A 21,107-nucleotide genomic window follows, 5' to 3' on the forward strand; every position below is an offset into this window, starting at 1 on the left:
GATTGTGCTCAGTTCCATTCTCATTCTATCCTTTCTCATCTAGATCTACCATTGTTGCTATCCATTAAGGTAGGATGTGCAGATTCTGGAAAACATATATCAAAGAACAACGTTATTCATGAAACTCAAATATGGCAGAGGGCGGTCATGAGTAAAGAAAAAGCACTCCCACCAAAAATCATCTGCCCAGTGCCTCCTCAAATGTACATATTTGGAATTCCGCCATGCTTAGTTTGCAGCTTTCTGCTTTCCATTGGAAACTGTGGACCACTAAATTGCTTCCAGTTTGATAAAACTATGATTGGCTTCTCGTCTGTACATTTCCACTGCCCTTGGCCAAATTTACAATGCTAATAATGGTATCACCAGTTACTAACATGGCTGGAAGTTACTGATATTACTTTGAATGATAATTCGTGGCAAACCGTTAAGTTTCACTATCTTTTTACCAGAAGGCATTCGTGTGCGTTCGTGTAATTCTTGCTCACAGATAGGTACATGCTCAAATTTTTTCAATGTTCTGTTTTCCCGTGATATTCCTATTCTTTAGACATCACTCTCAGTGATTGCGTTATTATGTAACATTCGTCTGTGTATCAGAAATTGGGCTGGATTTTAAGCAAAGCGTATTGCTCAACACCCCTGCACTGCCTCCACCTCCACCCATTTAATACTAAGGACAGCTCACCCCAAGTTAACAATCAGCCCACAAGTTGCCCATCACTCAAGCTGCATGGTGGCAATTACCCTGGTAGCTGAGTTAATTCAACTGGTGACAGATTGAGGGCCTTAAGAAGTCCTTAATAGGTAACTGAAGGACTTTACGGTTAGTAACTCATTGCTACTCTGTGATATTTGAGCTACAAACTCACTACCTACACGAAAAAGATGATGATTAAAAGTCCCATGTGTAAGGGACAAGCATGGGTCATAGGTCAGTCAAGTGACCTTCACCTTGTGCATTCACCAAGTGTACTCTGAGCAAACAAAGCCCACACTCCAGTGGCTTTCATTAACATGCAGGAGTCGTGGTCAAGTAACATCATCCAGATCTTGACGCTATTTTAGCTCTAGGCCACACACAATGCCAATCACACTCACAGAAGCTTGCCTCCAGGGTAATGATGCTGTCACAGACTAATAGAAAGTAGGATTGATGATCCTGCTATCGGATAAAAGTTCTCCTGCTACAGCAAGCTAAATCAACAGCAATCTTGATCCACAGATTCAGCATTATCTACTACCATAGATTGTGGTGTATAAGGTAATACCTGAAGCCTTGAAAAAAAATCCTTCCAAAAACAGAGGTTGATTTCTCACCCATCTGTGCAGAGATATTATTCTACACTTCTGCAACAGGTAGGACTTGAATTCAGGATTTCCAGCTCAGAGGTAGGGACACTACCAATGCACCATAAGAGCCTCAGGGGCAACTTACATGCTGTATATAAACTGAGCCACTGGTACTGGTGTGGATAGTCGACATTTTGAAGTATGAAGAAAAAATAACACTAGTAACATAAATTAATTCAAGGTGACGCAGGTCATTGATTGGCATCTATAATTGTAGAATCCCTATACTGTGAAAGCATGCCAATCGGCCCATTGAGTCCACATCAACCCTCCAAAAATCATCCCACCCCATCCCTTGAAAGCCTACATGTCCCACGGCCGATCCACCTTGCTTGCACATCTTTGGACTATGGGAGGAAACGAGAGCACCCAGCTGAAACCCATGCAGACATGTGGAGAACGTACAAACTCCACGCAGTCACCCGAGAATAGGAATCAAACCTGGGTCCATGGCACTGCGAGACAGCAGTTGCTAACCACTGAGCCACCGTGTCTATGTTAATTCTAAAAGGATGTTTTTAAGCAAAACAAAAATCTGTCAAATTTATTGACTTCAATATTCTGTGTGAAGAGTTCACAAAGTTCAGTCTGATCCAAATCACCAAGATGGCACTGTCAGAACCTCACTCTGATCCAGGTTCCTCATTTTCAGTTTCAGAGGCATGCCCCCCAAATCACCTTCCTGCCCATCCATTACCTATTCCACATTTTTTGAATGATTTGCTGGCATTTTGTGTGTTCATCCCATCCCAAGATTTTAACTCAAAACCACACAAAATTTTGGATGAGACAACACTCATTTGGGTAAAGAGTTGTTCTCTGTTAACCATTCACATATTCCATTCAGTGTTAACATGATCCCTGAATGATGTGTGTAGGTGCACATTCAAAGGGTGAACAATGAACATTAGGTCATCCAGCATAACTATATTTGAATGGTGTTTCTTCAAAGACATCTCTTGATCTCATTGGGTATAAGCTATGTGTTTTGTATAGGCCGCAGGATGTCTAATCCACAGAATACCATGCTGCAGCCTCACTGCAATCTATTGCTGTCACAAATATGCACAAAAGCTCTGACAGTGGATTTGATGTTCAACGTGGTTTTATATTTGAAAATTAACATAGGCTTAATTATATCCGTGGAATTCTTTACCACAGAGGGCTGTCAAGGCTGGGACATTAAAGAATATTCAAGCTGAGCTGGACAGTTTGTAATCACTAAGGAATCAGGGGTGATAGGGAAAGGGTAGGAAAGTGGAGTGGATGATTATCAGATGACCCATCATCTCACTGAATGACAAAGCAGACTTAATGGGCTGAACGGCCTCCTTCTGTTGCTGATGGTCTGAGCCAAGACACACTGTACTATCATAACTCTTGTTTTTTCATGTCCTACCATTTTCATTAGAACTGTTTTCAAGTCTTTCCACTCCACAGTTAATTGTTTGGCCTATTAAAATTGATGGATGTGTTATCCATGTTACCAGGGTAATGGGATAGCTATTCAGGTTTGTGATGCTGTCTCAATGTGGCTGAAAATTATGGGAAGCGTGTGCATTGGAAAGATATACAGAGGATCTTGGGGTTGAAGTCCATAGCTTCCTGAAATTGGCCACGCAAGTCGATAGGGTGATAAAGAAGGTGTATGACATGCTTTCATTCATTGGTCGGGGAATTGAGTACAAGAGTCAGGGTTTGGAGATGCCAATGTTGGACAACCACCACTTCCACAACCACCTGATGAAGGAACAGCAATCCGAAAGCTAGTGCTTCTAATTAAGGTGTTGGACTGTAACCTGGTGTTGTGTGATTTTAAACAAGAGTCAGGGTGTTATTTTGCAGTTTTATAAGACTTTGATTAGGCCACACTCAGAGTATTGTGTTCAATTCTGGTCGCCACATTGCAGGAAGGATATGGAGGTTTTGGAGAAGATTCAAAAAGAGGTTTACCAGGATATTGCCTGGATTAGAGCGTAACAGCTATAAGAAGAGGTGAGAAAAAACTCAGGGTGTTTTCTCTTGAGTGACAGAGGCTGAGGGGTGACTTGATAGAAGGTTATAAAATTTTGAGATGCATAGTTAGAGTTGACGGTCATAATCTTTTTCTCAGAGTTGAAATATCTAATAGCAGGGAGCATGCATTTGAAGTGAGAGGGAGAAAGTTCAAAGGAGACACGAGGGGCAAGTTTTTTTACAGAGAGAGTGGTAGGAGTCTGGAATGTGCTGCCAGTGGTGTTGGTGGTGGTGGCAGGTACACTTAGGACATTTAAGGGACTTTTGGATAAACACATGAATAGTGGAGGGATGTGGACCAATAGCAGGCAGAAGGGATTTGTTTAATTTGGCGTCGTGTTCGGCACAACATCGTGGCCAAAGGGCCGTTCCTGTGCTGTAAAGTACTGTGTTCAATATGGGAGAGAGTGCAGAAGACATTTATAAAAGTGGTTCTGGGGAAGAGGACCTTCTTTTATGAGAATAGACTGGAGAAGCTGGGACTGTTTCCTTGAGGAAGGTAAATGCTTCTTGGCCATTTGAAAGAAGTTTCAAAAAAGCTCAGGATTCTGAACAGAGTAGAGAGGGCGAAACTGTTCCTGCTCATAAAAAGAAAAAGGGCACAGTTTTAAAGCATTTTGCAAAAGAAACAAATAGAAGTTTGCACAGCAAAATGTGGTGGAAGCGCGTTTAATTGAGGCATTCAAGAGGACACAGAAACAATGTGCAAGATCATGGGGAAAAGTGGGCGTGAAGTGAAAATGCACAGAGAGCTGGTGCATACACAATGTGGCCTGTTTCTATGCTACAATACTGGAAAGCTGTGAGCCTTTGTTTAATAGTTATTAGAAGTAAAAGAAAAAAATGAATGGTTAGAAAAACAACAAAGAACTGTGGCTGCTGGAAATCAGAAATGAAAACAGAAACTGCTGGGAAATCTCAGCAGCTCTGGCAACATCTGTGGAGAGAAAGCAGAGTTAACGCTTTGCATCAGTGAACCTCCTTCAGAACTGAAGAATGGTCACTGGAGCTGAAATATTAACTCTGCTTTCTCTCTCAAAAAATGAGTGGCCCTATTTATGGCATGCACATGGCTACTACATCCAGTAACCTACAGTGAATAGAACCAAATATGAGATTGACTGAACAAGTAATGGATGTTGATTACATATTAAGTTGATCATGGCTGATCTGGATCTTGACATCATCCCATTGTGGCAGTGATAGTTTATGGTTCTTGGTCATCTACTTCCATGTTGATAGCTTCATCCTTACTTGAAAGGGTGGAATACTATCATATGAAGATACATGTTCTCATGAAAATCAGTCTTGGTATTCTGGTTTTCTTCCAAAGATGCTTACTGTAAGATGCTCAGTTCCTAAAACATATTGGCATCATTAATTTGATGCTTTAACAGCTGGTTTTGGCTCTTTTACTATCTCTGTAAATGTCCCACTTCCTTAAAAATGTTGCATTGGTGTGTTAAATTTGGGCAATGCTTCTGCTAATGTATTTTTCTAAAGTCTACATCTGAAAGAGTAACTTCTAGTTGCTGTGGTTCTGTTCGCCGAGCTGGGAATTTGTGTTGCAGACGTTTCACCCCTGTCTAGGTGACATCCTCAGTGCTTGGGAGCCTCCTGTGAAGCGCTTCTGTGGTGTTTCCTCCGGCATTTATAGTGGTTTGAATCTACCGCTTCCGGTTGTCAGTTCCAGCTGCCCATTGCAGTGGTTGGTATAGTGGGTTCAGGTCGATGTGCTTATTGATTGAATCTGTGAATGAGTGCCATGCCTCTAGGAATTCCCTGGCTGTTCTCTGTTTAGCTTGTCCTATAATAGTAGTGTTGTCCCAGTCAAATTCATGTTGCTTGTCATCTGCGTGTGTGCCTACTAAGGATAGCTAGTCGTGTCGTTTCGTGGCTAGTTGGTGTTCATGGATGCGGATCGTTAGCTGTCTTCCTGTTTGTCCTATGTAGTGTTTTGTGCAGTCCTTGCATGGGATTTTGTACACTACATTGGTTTTGCTCATGCTGGGTATCGGGTCCTTCGTTCTGGTGAGTTGTTGTCTGAGAGTGGCAGTTGATGTGTGTGCGGTTATGAGTCCTAGTGGTCGCAGTAGTCTGGCTGTCAGTTCGGAAATGCTCTTGATGTATGATAGTGTGAGTAGTCCTTTGGTTTGAGGCATGTCCTCGTTCCCTTGTCTTTCCCTTAGGCATCTGTTGATGAAGTTGCGCGGGTATCCGTTTTTGGAGAATACCTTGTACAGGTGTTCCTCTTCTTCTTTTTGCAGTTCTGGTGTACTGCAGTGTGTTGTGGCCCTTTTGAATAGTGTCTTGATGCAACTTCTTTTGTGTGTGTTGGGGTGGTTGCTTTTGTAGTTCAGGACTTGGTCTGTGTGTGTGGCTTTCCTGTATACCTTTGTGGTGAATTCTCTGTTCGGTGTTCTCTGTACCATCACATCTAGGAATGGGAGTTGGTTGTCCTTTTCTTCCTCTCTAGTGAATCGGATTCCTGTGAGTGTGGCGTTGATGATCCGGTGTGTGTTCTCTATTTCTGTGTTTTTAATGATTACAAAGGTGTCATCAACATATCTGACCCAGAGTTTGGGTTGAATTTGCGGTAAGACTGTTTGTTCTAATCTTTGCATTACCGCTTCTGCTATGAGTCCAGAGATGGGTGAACCCATGGGTGTGCCGTTGATTTGTTCATATATTTGGTTGTTGAATGTGGAGTGTATTGTGAGGCACAGGTCCAGTAGTTTGAGTATGCCGTTTTTGTTGATAGGTTCACCGTCCTGTTGTCTGTTCTGTATGTCCAGCAGGTTGGCTATTGTTTCTCTGGCTACGGTTTTGTCGATAGAGGTGAACAGTGCCGTTACATCGAATGAGATCATGGTTTCTTCCTTGTCTATGTGTATATTTCTGATGATGTCCAAGAATTCCTGTGTTGATTGTGTAGAGTGTCTGGATCCGCTGATCAGGTGTTTCAGTTTGTGCTGTAGTTCTTTAGCCAGTTTGTGTGATGGTGTCCCTGGTAGTGATACTATGGGTCTGAGTGGGATGTCTGGTTTGTGCACTTTAGGTAGTCCATAGAATCTAGGGATGTTGTTGCTTTCAGGTTTCATTCTTTGAAGGTCAAACCTGGTTATCTGTCCGTTTTTTTGTAAGTTCCTCAGTGTGTTGTTTATCCTACCTTTGATAACAAGGAAAAGACAAAAACATAACCTCAACACCAAAGAGAGGGAAGCACTAAAATCACTAAGAAACGATAAGAACATAAGCATACTAACAGCAGACAAAGGCAGAATGACAGTCATCCTGGACAAAGCAGACTACATCCAAAAAGCGCAACAACTACTTGCAGATACCAACACCTACCAAAAGAGGGAGTTTGACCCCACCCCATAACTCCCCAATAGGATAACCAACACACTGAGGAATCTACAAAAAAAACGGACAGATAACCAGGTTTGACCTACAAAGAATGAAACCTGAAAACAACAACACCCCCAGATTCTATGGACTACCTAAAGTGCACAAACCAGACATCCCACTCAGACCCATAGTATCACTACCAGGGACACCATCACACAGCGACTGACTGTGTGGAGTTTGCACGTTCTCCCCATGTCTGCGTGGGTTTCCTCTGGGTGCTCCGGTTTCCTCCCACAGTCCAAAGATGTGCAGGTAAGGTGAATTGGCCATGCTAAATTGCCCATAGTGTTAGGTAAGGGGTAAATGTAGGGGTATGGGTGGGTTGCGCTTCGGCGGGTCGGTGTGGACTTGTTGGGCCGAAGGGCCTGCTTCCACACTGTAATGTAATGTAATCTAATCTAATCAAACTGGCTAAAGAACTACAGCAGAAACTGAAACACCTGATCAGCGGATCCAGACACTCTATACAATCAACACAGGAATTCTTGGACATCATCAGAAATATACACATAGACAAGGAAGGAACCATGGTCTCATTCGATGTAACGGCACTGTTCACCTCTATCAACAAAACCCTAGCCAGAGAAACAATAGCCAACCTGCTGGACATACAGAACAGACAACAGGACGTTGAACCTATCAACAAAGACTGCATACTCAAACTGCTGGACATGTGCCTCACAACACACTTCACATTCAACAACCAAATATATGAACAAATCAACGGCACAGCCATGGGTTCACCCATCTCTGGAATCATAGCAGAAGCGGTAATGCAAAGATTAGAACAATCAGTCTTACCGCAAATTCAACCCAAACTCTGGGTCAGATACGTGGATGACACCTTTGTAATCATTAAAAACACAGAAATAGAGAACACACACCGGATCATCAACGCCACACTCACAGGAATCTGATTCACTGGAGAGGAAGAAAAGGACAACCAACTCCCATTCCTAGACGTCATGGTACAGAGAACACCGAACAAAGAATTCACCACAAAGGTATACAGGAAAGCCACACACACAGACCAAGTCCTGAACTACAAAAGCAACCACCCCAACACACACAAAAGAAGTTGCATCAAGACACTATTCAAAAGGGCCACAACACACTGCAGTACACCAGAACAGCAAAAAGAGGAAGAAGAACACCTATACAATGTATTCACCAAAAACGGATAGCCGCGCAATTTCATCAACAAAGACAAGGGAACGAGGACATGCCTCAACCCAAAGGACTACTCACACTACCACACATCAAGAGCATTTCCGAACTGGCAGCCAGACTACTGCGACCACTAGGACTCATAACAGCACATAAACCAACTGCCACTCTCAGACAACAACTCACCAGAACGAAGGACCCGATACCCAGCGTGAGCAAAATCAATGTAGCGTACAAAATCCCATGCAAGGACTGCACAAAACACTACATAGGACAAACAGGAAGACAGCTAACGATCCGCATCCACGAACACCAACTAGCCACGAAACGACACGACTAGCTATCCTTAGTAGCCACACACGCAGATGACAAGCAACATGAATTCGACTGGGACAACACTACTATTATAGGACAAGCTAAACAGAGAACAGCCAGGGAATTCCTAGAGGCATGGCACTCATCCACAGATTCAATCAATAAGCGCATCGACCTGGACCCAATATACTGACCACTGCAACGGACAGCTGGAACGGACAACCGGAAGCGGCAGATTCAAACCACTATAAATGCCGGAGGAAACATCACAGAAGTGCTTCACAGGAGGCTCCCAAGCACTGAGGATGTCACCTAGACAGGGGCGAAACGTCTGCAACACAAATTCCCAGCTCGGCGAACAGAACCACAACAACGAGCACCCGAGCTACAAATCTTCTCGCAAACTTTGAGTAACTTCTAGTATTAAATGAATAAACAGGATTTTATGTTGGTCTATCATGCAATGCTTTAATGTTTTTCACCTTAAGAAGTCAATGAATTCTCATGAATTCTTGAGCTAGTTCGACTTTCTTTTCACGTCATTCTCTTCTGTTTTGGAATTTCAGTTTCCTCCACCATTTCAACAGTTTTTTTGAATGCGTGATCCTCTTTTGATGGTGATATATCAGAAAGAGTTGTATCAAAAAGTATAAGAACAATTCTGTCTCGAATTAGTTCTGTTGTAAATCACCACTATCACAAAATTCTGACAATGTTCTGCATGTAGGTTTGCTCACTGAGCTGGAAGGTTTGTTTTCAGACGTTTTGTCACCATACTAGGTAACATCATCAGTGAGCCTCCGGATGAAGTACTGGTGGCATGGCTGCTTTCTATTTATGTGTTAGCTTTCTTTGGGATGATGATGTCATTTCTTGTGGTGATGTCATTTCCTGTTCTTTTTCTCAGGGGGTGGTAAATAGGATCCAGGTCAATGTATTTGTTGATAGAGTTCCAGTTGGAATGCCATGCTTCCAGGAATTCTCATGCATGTCTGTTTGGCTTGTCCTAGGATGGATGTGTTGTCCCAGCTGAAGTGGTGTGCTTTTTCATCTATATGTAAAGATACTAATGAGAGTGGGTCATGTCTTTTTGTGACTAGTTGATGTTCATGTATCCTGGTGGCTAGTTTTCCTCCTGTTTGTCCAATGCAGTGTTGTTATAGTTCTTGCATGGTATTTTGTAAATGACATTAGTTTTGCTTCATCCGGAGGCTCACTGATGATGTTACCTATTAGGCTGACGAAATATCTGAAAATGAACCTTCCAGCTCAGTGAGCAAACCTACATCCAGAACCTCAACCTGAGCTATAAATCTTCTCAAAACTCACTAATTCTGACAATATGTAAAGATCATTAATAAGATTATCCACAGATTCTCCAGAAAGCTACATTCTTCTGTTAAATCTTGTTCTTTCTATTATATGATTGTTATTTGATTAAAGCAATTGTCAAATCCTCTTATAATACCTGCAGAAGTATTTCCCTCGTCTCTTATACTTTGTTTGAACACATGATCACATGAACACATCAGATCGGATTCTTATTTATTTATTATTAACAGATATTTATTATTACTCATGGACTGGTGTTTATTGCCCATTCCTAGTTCCCCTTTAGAAGGTGGTGGTGAGCTGCCTTCTTGAACTGCTGCAGTCCATTTGGTGTAGGTGCACCCATAATGCCAGTAAAGGGGGGAAGCTCCAGGATTTTGACCTAATGGCACTGAAAGACTAGAGATATATTTCCAAGTCAGAATGGTGTGTGGCTTGGAGGTAAACTTGCAGTTAGGGTGTTCACATGTATTTGGTGCACTTGTCATTCTAGATGGTAGCAGTTGTAGGATTGGAAGGTATTGTGAAAGGAGCCTTTGTGAATTCCTGCAGTACATATTGTAGGTAGCCCACAGTGCTGTTGTTGAGTATCATTGGTGGAGGAAGTGGATGTTTATGGAAATGGTGCCAAACAAGCGGGCTGCTTTGTCTTGGACGGTGTAAAACTTCTTGAGTGTTGTTGGAGATGCACTCATCAAGGCCAATGCTGCCTTGACATCAAGAGACTGTCATACAAGAAATATGTGCTCTTGTTCTTCTCTGGGCTTCTTATGTAATGTTGAAACAATTCTATTTCACATTAATTGTCTATTCTGTATAATGCAATTCAATCATCAGTCTGAAGGGCTTTTGATTTTATATCAGCTTGGAGTTATAATATATTTCTCCATTGTCTTTACATTTTATTGCTGTGGTACTTATTTCAAACAATTCAGTTGAAAGCTGTTGAAGGAAGTTTCTAATTTCTTATAGATAGAATTTGATTTTACTCTTCAGTGTTTCAAAATGTAGTTGTTTTAAATGTGAAGTCGTCAGCAAGTTTTCTAAAGATGTAATTATCTTTTTCTTGAACGACTCAATGATGATTCATCATTTACTGCACCCGCTGCACCTGATGTGGCCTCCTCTATATTGGGGAGACAGGCCGCCTACTTGTGGAAAGTTTCAGAGAACACCTCTGGGACACCCGGACCAACCAACCCAACCACCCCGTGGCTCAACACTTCAACTCCCCCTCCCACTCCACCAAGGACATGCAGGTCCTTGGACTCCTCCATCGCCAGACCATAGCAACACGACGGCTGGAGGAAGAGCGCCTCATCTTCCGCCTAGGAACCCTCCAACCACAAGAGATGAACTCAGATTTCTCCAGTTTCCTCATTTCCCCTCCCACCACCTTGTCTCAGTCCCAACCCTCGAACTCAGCACCACCTTCCTAACCTGCAATCTTCTTCCTGACCTCTCCGCGCCCACCCCCACTCCAGCCTATCACCCTCACCTTAACCTGCTTCCACCTATCGCATTTCCAATGCCCCTCCCCCAAGTCTCTCCTCCCTACCTTTTATCTTATCCTGCTTGGCACACTCTCCTCATTCCTGAAGAAGGGCTCATGCCCAGAACGTCGATTCTCCTGCTTCTTGGATGCTGCCTGACCTGCTGCGCTTTTCCAGCAATACATTTTCAGCTTTAAATATCATTGAAGTGTTTCAATTTGGAAAAATACTGCATTTTAACTTTTGCACAAAATGGAGGGATAATCAATTCTTTTGCACAGTTTTTCCCCTCTTCTGTGGAATTTTTGCACCTTTTTTGGAATTATGAATTTTACACCTTTTCTGCTTCTTCTCTCAACTTCAAGCTATTTAATAAAAAAATGTGTTGTGCTGATTTCATGACCTGAAGCAATAATTTCAGTTGATGAACAGAAATTGATTTTTCCCTTAACTAATAATAAATAAATTCTTCTTCTGCCTTCAATTTTATCATGTGCACAGTTTCAGTCTATTGCTATTTTCTCAGTATATATTTAATATAACTTAACATATTTCTTCCTTTATTTACACAGATTTTGTCCCAGCTTTTCCTGATTCTGTAAGCATCTCTAATCATGCTATTCTGCTGAATGCAGCCTGTAAAACATTCATTTAATTTCTCAATCTAGAATTTTCTTTTTAAATGCACCTCAGGGACCTAACTCACAACAGGTGTCCAATAATGATAAACTCACAGTTTTCTGACTGGAGATTTTTCATCTTTCTTCACATTGGCTAGCTATAGCCTTTATAGAATTGAAGACATTTTTCAAGCTGTGTCCACTTTTGCCAAATCTTCAGCTGCCCCTAGCTTAGACAAACAGTGGGTGCCACTGCTGTTCTTCATTTATGCCTTCAGCCCAGCCAATATATGATGTGTAGATTCATCACCACCAATCCTCTGTATTGATATTAATCAAGCTACTGACAGTAAGGAATGAAGCCCCCCACACAATATATTCACCAGAAGACAGGCTCAATCTTGATAAATGGTAAAAGTCTATAACATAATCCTTATTACCTAGCTACGTTGCACCTGAGATGCATGATTGTTTCTTGGGAGACATCAGGCTCAGTTTAAGGGTAATTACAAATTACTACCTACCTACAAGCTGTTAACGCTAAGAGCAATCTTTGAAGCACTAGCTAAGATTCTTTCGGACCTGAATAGTCCTTTATGTCAGTTAACCCTTTCAGGTACAAACTGCCTTATGCAGCATCAAAAAATTGCTAGGCTAATGCCAAAAAAGTTTTGTCTTAAATAAGATGTAGTTTCTTTCACACTAACAACTATCTACAAGTTACACTGATATAATCATGGTGGTTCGGTGTTTAAGACTGCTGCCTCACAGTGCCAGGGACCTGGGTTCGACTCCCACCTTGGGCAACTGTCTGTGTGGAGTTTGCACATTCTCTCCGTGTCTGCATGGGTTTCCTCTGGGTGCTCCAGTTTCCTCCCACAATCCAAAAGATGTGCAGGTTGGGTGAATTGGCCATGCTAAATTGCCCATGGTGTTTGGTGCATTAATCACGGTTAAGTGTAGGGAAATGAGTCTGGGTGCTTGGTGTGGTCTTTGGACGGTTGGTGTGGGCTTGTTGGGTCAAAGGGCCTGTTTCCGCACTGTAGGGAATCTAATCGACATTATTACAGACAGATGATGAGGAGGACCTGGGCAGTAGGTTCCTTTCCTTTAAGATTCTAAACTCTTCTCCCACCAGTTACAGATGATATCATCAATGGTATGAGCTATTGGTGGCTTGTCACTCCTGTGGTTTCAGTCAGTCAAAAGCCTTTTTGTTTACAAAAGCAACTCAGCATTGTTACAATAAAATATAACATTATCTTACACCTCATCTGATCCATACTATTCCGAGCTAATATTTTCCATACTAGCCAAACTCCATTTTACATTAGACTAAATCAAAAACCCAATGAAAGTACGCTTTTTACTAGTTTCTTTCCAAACTTGTCTAAGCTACATGCTGGCCTTGTACAACAAGTTTTAACAGTTTTGTTTCTTTCTTTTCTTACTTTTTTTTATCCTGAGTGATTTGATTTGTTTAGATACTCTATTGGCCTGTCCATCTGCAATGTTAATGCTTTACTTCATAATGTCTCATACTGTCACTTCAACTCTCTTATACCCGAACAGCTGGAAACAAAGAACAAGCTGGTGTTTGCAAAGCAACTCTCACAACCTTAAAATCCCAAAGCAGATCGCAGTCAACCAATTTCAAAGTGTAGTTTCTTCCACGCTGAGGAATCCATGGCCAACCCGTGTGCCTACACAACCAGCATCCAGAGCCTGGTGTTAAATGCCCTTGTAGGTCTCCAATACTGTGACAGGAAGTGTATGCGCTTATCAAGTTGCAAGTACATTCCCGCACCACTTGACAAAGATGAGAAAAGTTGTATTAATCACAGAAATGTAAAATCTCACAGAATGGAAGTGGCATACAGAGAGGTCAGTACTGGGTCCCTGATTGTTTGTGATACATATGTAAACAATGTAGGTGAGAACAAGTCGGAGTGGGTGATAAACAAACCTGTCAATTAAGTAACTCCACAGAGGTTGGTATCCCATTATCAAGTCACCATTTATTTCCAGGAGCATCGTACTTGACACTAGTCCAGCTCCCTCAGAGCCAGCTCAGAATGAGTAGAACCTCTGACAATCCCGTTTATGTCTGTCGCCCAGGGCGTCCTGATTGGACCAGATTAACAGCCCCAGTCAGGGAACTCATATTCAAGGAAGTCCACCTGGCTGACCTCATTCCGATAGGAGAAAGTGAGGACTGCAGATGCTAGAGATCAGAGTTGAGAGTGTGGTGCTGGAAAAGCACAAGAGGTCAGGCAGCGTCCAAGGAGCAGGAGAATCACGTTTCAGGCATACGCCCTTCATCAGGAATGAGACTTGTGGGCCAGAGGGTTGAGAGATAAATTGGAGGGAGGTGGAGTTGGGGGAAGGTAACTGTGAATGCAATAGGTAGATGAAGGTGAGGGAGAAGGTGATAGATCAGAGAGGAGGATGGAGCGGATAGGTGGAAAAGGTGATGGACAGATCAGGAGGGCAGTGCTGAGTTGGAGGCTTGGGACTGGGATAATGTAAGGGAGGGGAAAAGAGGAAACTGGTGAAATCCATATTGATTCCATATGGTTGCAGGGTCCCAAGGTAGAATATGAAGTGTTTTTCATCCAGGCATCAGGTAGTTAGGGTTTGGCGATGGAGGAAGCCCAGGACCTGCATATCCTTGGTGGAGTGGGAGGGGGAGTTGAAGTGTTCAGTCACAGCGCGATGGGGTTGGTTGGTGCGGGTGTCCCAGAAATGGTGTCTGAAAAGATCCGCAAGTATGTTTCTTGTCTCCCTGACGTAGAGGTGACAGGTCAGGAGGGTGGTGCCGAGTGGGAGGCTTGGGACTGGGATAATGCGACTCAAAAGAAGTTCTGGGATTTACAGATCAATTAACTGAAACCTACAACCCATCTAAAAGATGAAAGACTTAACAGCAATCTAAGTTTGTTCAATATATCATTTTAATTGCACGACACTGTGCTCTTTTGCTATAAATTCTGTGTCTTATGATCCTGGCCCACTAGTTACCTGATGAAGGAGCAGTGCTCTGAAACCTAGTACTTCCAAGTAAACCTGTTGGACTATAACTTGTTATTGTGTGATTTTGTAACTCTGTACACCCCAGTCCAACACTGGTACCTCATATCATTTCTTTATTAGCCTTTCACATTTTGTGTGGGGATGAGGTGATGGAGGGAGGTGTTTTGAGTTTGTTGAAAAATGTCAGCACAGCTGGAACTTGTGTAGGCTTCCATAGCAAAACAATTTATCCTGACGAACAGAATAATATATATATTTTTGTTTAAATGTAAAATTGAAGTTGAGAACAAGTTGAACCAGGCAGAAGTAGTTTTGCTGGATGGGATCTTATCAGGTTGAGAGAGGAGTAGATGGTCCTCAGATTCCCCGTAGGGACTTAGAAATACAACAGGGAAAACAAAACAATCTGCAAACATTACAGTGAAAGCCTTAGGACTTTTGTTTTAACCATTTTAAATGACCAAAAAAACACAAGCTGAGATTGATTGAAGATATGGAGAGTTAACATTTTGAGTCCAATATGACCCTTTTTTGGAAAGAGAAGTTCTGAAGAAAAGTCACACTGAACTCAGAATTTTAACTCTGCCTCTTTCTCTACGAATGCTGCCAGACCTGCTGGGTTTCTGCAGCATTTTCTCTCACTGTGGGTGCCACAGTATCTCAGTGATTAGCACTGCTGCTTCACAGCACCGGGAACCTGGGTTTGATTCCAGCCTTGGGCAACCGTCTGTGTGGAGTTTGCCCGTTCTCTCCGTGTCTGCATAGGTTTCCCCTGGGTGTTCCAAATTCCTCCCAAAGTCTACAAATGTACAGGTTCGGTGGATTGGCCATGCTAAATTGCCCCATAGTGTCCAGCGATGCACAGCTAGATGGATTAGCTGTGGGAAATGCAGAGATACAGAGGTAGGTTGGGTCTGGGTGGGATGCTTTGGAGGATCAGTGTGGACTCAAAAGGCTAAATGGCCTGCTTCCACACATAGGAATTCTAGAATTTTGCTTCTATTTGCTGCATCCACGGTTCTTCATTTGTATCCACTTTTAAAATCATTTGTGGGCTCTGCTTCAACAATTGGTTGGCGGTATGCGAACAGATTTTCTTTCAAACTTTCAAATACAAATTGAAAAGCAGAATACTGTGAATGCAGGAAAAGCTGACAATGCTGGAAAACGGTGGGTAGGTTAAGCAACATCTGCCTAGAGAGAGAAGTTTCTCAGTTGCTGCCTAACGTGCTGGACCATTTCCAGCAGATTCAGCCTTTATTTCAGATTGAAAATATACTGGCACAGATCTTCTGCTCTCCAGATAGACATAGACTGGACGTACCCCCAGGATATGCTTCAGGCCACCTCAGAGGCCTCAATGCAATGTCTTTGTCGGGAATTACCTGGGAAATTGAAACTTAGCTGAGCTACTCCCCTGGCTTCACAAATATCTCAGATTCTGCATTGGAGTCAGACACATGGAAAGAATTAGACTTATTCACCTGTATAATCACCAAGGAAAGGGCACATGTGTGAGTGTTTGTTTGTATGTGTGTGTGTGTTTGTGTGCATCTGTCTGTCTGTCTGTGTGTGTGTGTGAGTGTGTGTGTGTCTGTTTGTGAGTGTCTATTTGTCTGTGTGTATGTGAGTGCGTGCAGGTGAGTCTGTTTGAGTGTGTGTGTGTCTGTGTTTGTGTGTGTGAGTGTGCATGTGTTTGTGTGCGTGTGTGTGTCTGTTTGTGTGTGCGTGTTTGTATGTGTGTGTTTGTGTGTACGTATTTGTTTGTGTGTACGTGTTTGTGTGTGTGTGTGTGTGTGTAAGTGTTTGTGTGTGAGTGTATGTGTTTGTGTGTGTGTGTGTGTTTGGGGGTAGGTGATGTTTAAAAGGGGAAAATTTCTTTCTTGATGGGGATCTTGTTTAAAATTGGGCCATAACAAGATTAATAGCTCACCACCACCACCTTCTCAAGGGTAACTAAGGATGAGTAATAAATGCTGGCCAGCCAATAACAGCCACATTCTATAAATGAATATAAAAATTGGTAGAAGCATGAAGCATAAGATGTGTTGTATTATCTCACTCACTATGGATAAGGAATGAGAATTTAAAAAAAAAAAATCACAGTACTGGGAAGTAAAGAACTTACCATATCTGAGGTCTACAAAAATAACATAGTTGCAATCAGATAGAGGTAAACATGAATGTAGATCGGTCTGGTATGAAATGTGGCTGGGACTGTGAAAAGTAGAAATGGGATGGGTATGTGAAGAAGGCTCAGTGTGGAAATAAGAAAAATTATGTATGCTGTCAGAACTAACATGCAATAGTAGTGAAGGAAAAGGCAATTTCAAATATATGTGTGAAAAATGAATAATGAAGAGGTATTAGCAAGTGAATATGATTTCAAATATCACATTTACATTCTTCCCAGGCTGACGTGGCAAAGCCCAAAACACTTAAGCAAAGTCAAGTGACTTTTAGAATTGGGTGGTAAAAAGATCCACTAAACATTCTCCATGAACTATTGTATTATGCACCTATATGCAAGACAGCTACTTATGCCATCTTTTTAATTACTTCTTCAAGAGTAGGCAGAAGTGTGGAGTTGAGGCCTATATCAGAGCAGCCATGATCTTGTTGAAGCGTGGTCAATGGGCTGAACGGCCTACTCCAGCCCCTAATCCACATGCTTGCATGTGCTTCCAGCAATTACATTGAATTAATTTTTTTATTTGTGCTCAGAGGAAAAGGAGACTACATTTTACAATTTTTATCTGGTACTGATCCTATTCTAACAAGCTCAACATTTTAGATGTAATTACCTCCATAAGCCAAAACACAACCTCTTCATAAAAGTCCTTTTTGAAAGGACTGTTAATGTAATTTCCAACAGCATGATTTTTTTTTCATGTTCTGTTTTCAGTTTTTATTTTTATTGTAAGAATAATGCTAAAAGAATTAGGAGAACCTACTTCCCTCCCACATCAACCCTGCACATCCCTAAACGGGACAGGGGTATAGGAATGCCACCTCCAAGTTTCCCTCCAGTCACACATTGTCTTCACTTGAACGTAAATTGCTGCTTCTTTGTCATGTCTGGATTCAAATACTGGAATAGCTGAGTATCGCCACATACCATCCTAGCTTGGAGCTATGCAGCCATTCCTTCACTGTCACTGTGTCCAAAGCTTACAATCCCCTTCCAAACAGCATTGTAAGAGTCCCTACACCGAAGGATTGCAGCAGTTCAAGAGGCAGCTCACCATGAACGCCTGAAGAGCAATCATGGACAGGAGCAATAAATAATGGCCGAGCCAGCAAAGTCCACATCCCATGAATGAATTTTTGGTAATAAGAAAATACCCCAGGTATTCCAAAAGAAGATTTACCATCACCTTCTCAAAGGTAACTGTGGCTGTCCAAACATTTCAACTCCCCCTCCCACTCTGCTGAGGACACGCAGGTCCTGGGCCTCCTCCACCGCTACTCCCACACCACCTGACGCCCGGAGGAAGAACGTCTCATCTTCTATCTTGGAACAGTTCAACCCCAGGGCATCAATGTAGACTCCACCAGTTTCCCCATTTCCCCTCTCCCCACCTTACCCCTGTTTCAACCTTCCAGCTCAGCACTATCCTCATGACCTGTCCTATCTGCCTATCCTCCTTCCCATCTAGCCACTCCACCCTCCTCTCTGACCTATCACCTTCAGCACACCCCCCATCTACCTATTGTACTCTTGGCTACCTTCTCCCCAGCCCCACCCCCCTCCCATTTATCTCTCCACCCCGGAGGCTCCCTGCCTTAATTCCTGATGAAGGGCTTTTGCCCAAAACGTCGATTTTCCTGCTCCTCGGATGCTTCCTGACCTGCTGTGCTGTTCCAGCACCACTCTAATCTAGACTCTGATCTCCAACATCTGCAGTCCACACTTTTACCAAAGAAAGAGCTTCTTGTTGACTTGCTTTACTTTCTCAGTAAGGTTCGATTTAGTATTGTTCGATTAGTAGTAACAAGGATCTAATGGTTAATAAATAGATTTAATGACATCGTGGGCAGAACATTGGGTAACCCAGCTTGCCAGCTGTTGATTTCCTGCATTTTCATTCTCTTTTAAAGCACTTTTTATTTCACAATAGCTTTCCTGCTGCCACCATCAGCTGTCAATAAAGTTCCTCACATGCTTTCTGGAGGGTTTATCAATGATTGTTCTGACATTGAAGGAAGAAGTGAGGCATTAGTGCAGCTATGTTTGGATTACAGCTACCTGCTCACTTCCTGACAAATATTCCCAGACTTCCTGGTAACTTCAGAGGAGCTACTTCACCTCTTAGTCAGCTACATCAGGTCTACGCAGCAGAAAGAAAATTGACAAGTTATGCCCAACAGGTAGAGGACACCCAGGAGAGAGACATGTCTAGCCATTGGGGTCAAAGGTAACGCCATCTTGAATTTTTGAATTGATAAATATATTTCATGCTTCCACTGGTGACATTGTGAAGTCAGACTACATGAATAAGGGATAAACCAGGGAAATTCCTGGCTGAGGTTTGTTCTGGGACAATTGCAAACCAAAACCGTTTAAATGTGAAATTGTTTATTTTCATTCAGTGAGTATCATGCTTCATCATGGAGAAAATTGCTTCATTTGATCATGGTATACTCCATAAGTTGATCTCTCCTGGTTTAAAGAACTTTCCAATACCTGTCTTAGATTTCTTATCCAACAAAGCAGCAGCAGGGCCTGATCTTTCATGCGCTCACAGTGGTTTGATACATCTGCTACTTCAAAACATTCACATGCTTTAGCTGCACTGACCTTGCTGATTGAAATCATGAGGGCTGCTGGGATTCAAGCTTTGCTGGAACTGATATATTGTTGGAGTGAAGATGCCTTGGTTGGGTTTACAAATTTCACAAGTGGTGTGTTTATTTGATGGGGGGGGGGGGGGCACTTCTGATTCTGTCCAGTTGAAATGAAATTTGGACAAACACGCTCCGAAAGCTTGTACTTCCAAATATACCTGCTGGACTATAACCTGGTGTTGTGTGATTTTTAACTTTGTCCACCCCAGTCCGACACTGGCACCTCCGCACATGAAATTTGAAAGAGAGCTCTAAATCAAACATCCTGCTTTGACAGCTTCAATCACACCTTCAAGTATATATGAGAGCGGCTTTTCACATGAAAGATTTTCTGTTCAAAAAGGAGCATTGACTTCAACATCGAAATAGCCTTTGGCTTTAAAGAATTGTGACTGCCAGATGCTGTTTCCTGTCATATGGGCATATGAATTAGAAGCGAATTTAGGCCATTCAGCCCTTGAGCCTGCTCTGCCATTGAATAAAATCGTGGCTGACCTATTTGTGTTTTGAATTCTACTTTTCCATTTATCACCAGTTGATTCCCTTGCCTAATAAAGATCTCTCAACCTCCGCTGTGAACATTTTCAATATTGGGCTCTGGGTACCAACCTTCGGCAGCTGACGGTTGGAATAGTCTGCTGTCACTAATTCTTCTTTCTATGTTGAGGTCAAGGACCTCTCCAATTATCAGTGGGACACAATAGACAACTCAAGAATCTTAAGAAGAAGTACTTGTCTACATAGGTCTAGTCTTTTCCATGATAGCAATAGGCGTAATTAACATTTGATAGGTATAATTACAACTACCAGGAATGTCATATCTGTTTCCATCAGGACCCCATGCAAGACAAACTGTTTTTCCATGTGACTGTGACATTATCAGGTTGGATGGGGCTTATCATCTTCACAGGAAGCGTAATGTGTGCCTTTGTAAATGGAAGCTGTTGAGATTTAGTATTCTGGAATACAGAGGAACCTCAATTATCTAAAGGACACGGGCAGGGAGTATTTAGTTTGGATAATTGAATGCCGGACAACACAGTTTAGCCAAGCATCAGGACCTTGCAATCTTGTTCGGATAATCCAAAATTCGTCAAATTGATGTTTAGATGATCAAGGTTCCTCTAGAGATGGAATTTAGCATAACTTAATCCCAGAAGTAATTTAATTTTATGAGGCATAAATCCAAGCTGATGATTAATCTGTTTTCTGAATTTGGCTATCCTATGAATGTAAGCAGAAATGTAATTACTAACTCAGTGAATAGGGGCCAGCATTGAATAGCCATTGCATTAACACCTGTCAGATATATGCCCCGCTGTAGCATTGTGACTAAGTTCGCACATCCTTCTCGTCTGTGCATGCCTCTTCCAGGTGCTCCAGTTTCCTCCCACACTCCAAAGATGTGCTGGTTAGGTGAAATGGCCATGCTAAATTGCCCAGAGTGTCCAGGGATGGTTAGCCAGGGTAAATTTAGGATTACAGGGATGGGGATGGGGGTGGGTCTTGGTGGGATGCT

The 21,107-nt window shown here is 42.4% G+C and overlaps 1 protein-coding gene and 1 pseudogene across 1 annotated transcript in view; one reads left to right on the forward strand and one right to left on the reverse strand.

Annotated features, from left to right (window-relative positions):
* Positions 1–21,107, forward strand: part of chrm3b (cholinergic receptor, muscarinic 3b) — a 746,602-nt gene that overhangs the window by 446,584 nt on the left and 278,911 nt on the right. The gene's annotated exons all lie outside the window — the stretch shown is intronic.
* LOC148148926 (uncharacterized) lies at positions 4,956–6,032 on the reverse strand (annotated as a pseudogene).

The sequence above is a fragment of the Chiloscyllium plagiosum genome, unplaced genomic scaffold, assembly GCF_037043375.1.
Source record: "Chiloscyllium plagiosum isolate Xiang-an unplaced genomic scaffold, Cpla_swu_hap1 HiC_scaffold_10, whole genome shotgun sequence".
NCBI classification, from domain to species: Eukaryota; Metazoa; Chordata; class Chondrichthyes; order Orectolobiformes; family Hemiscylliidae; genus Chiloscyllium; species Chiloscyllium plagiosum.